A 442-nucleotide genomic window follows, 5' to 3' on the forward strand; every position below is an offset into this window, starting at 1 on the left:
CTGCAGCAGCCACAAACCACAACCTGCACTTATGCTACTACATACTTCCATTATCCTTGATCCTCATTGGTCAACCGAAGGTATATCTCACGAGCACTGAGGAGTCCTGGACTGTTTGAAAAACTAGAAACTCACAGGTCTCTGATTGAATACTTTAACAGGCTCCCTTTGTTCCCAAATTCCTGCCACACTAAGCTCCACAATCTGTCGATTTCAGCAATCACTCACAGACACACTCAACAAGCAGCGCACACGGAGACAGCCCTTTCCTTGCCAAACGGGGAGGCCTACTGTGGCCTCCTTTTAGATCCACTTCACCTGCAAGCACACAGCCATCACAGTGAGGATCACACCCATACAATTACTCTTTTAAAAAAATAATACATGTATGAAAACCCATCTACTACACACCCTCATTTTCATGGTGGAAATAATATAAGTG

General features: G+C 44.6%; 1 protein-coding gene and 1 pseudogene across 1 annotated transcript in view; both read right to left on the reverse strand.

Annotated features, from left to right (window-relative positions):
* LOC119592831 overlaps window positions 1-442 on the reverse strand; it is a 38,746-nt pseudogene that overhangs the window by 11,105 nt on the left and 27,199 nt on the right.
* LOC119592999 overlaps window positions 1-442 on the reverse strand; it is a 20,197-nt gene that overhangs the window by 7,421 nt on the left and 12,334 nt on the right. The gene's annotated exons all lie outside the window — the stretch shown is intronic.

This window comes from Penaeus monodon, chromosome 31 (genome assembly GCF_015228065.2).
Source record: "Penaeus monodon isolate SGIC_2016 chromosome 31, NSTDA_Pmon_1, whole genome shotgun sequence".
Classification (NCBI taxonomy): domain Eukaryota; kingdom Metazoa; phylum Arthropoda; class Malacostraca; order Decapoda; family Penaeidae; genus Penaeus; species Penaeus monodon.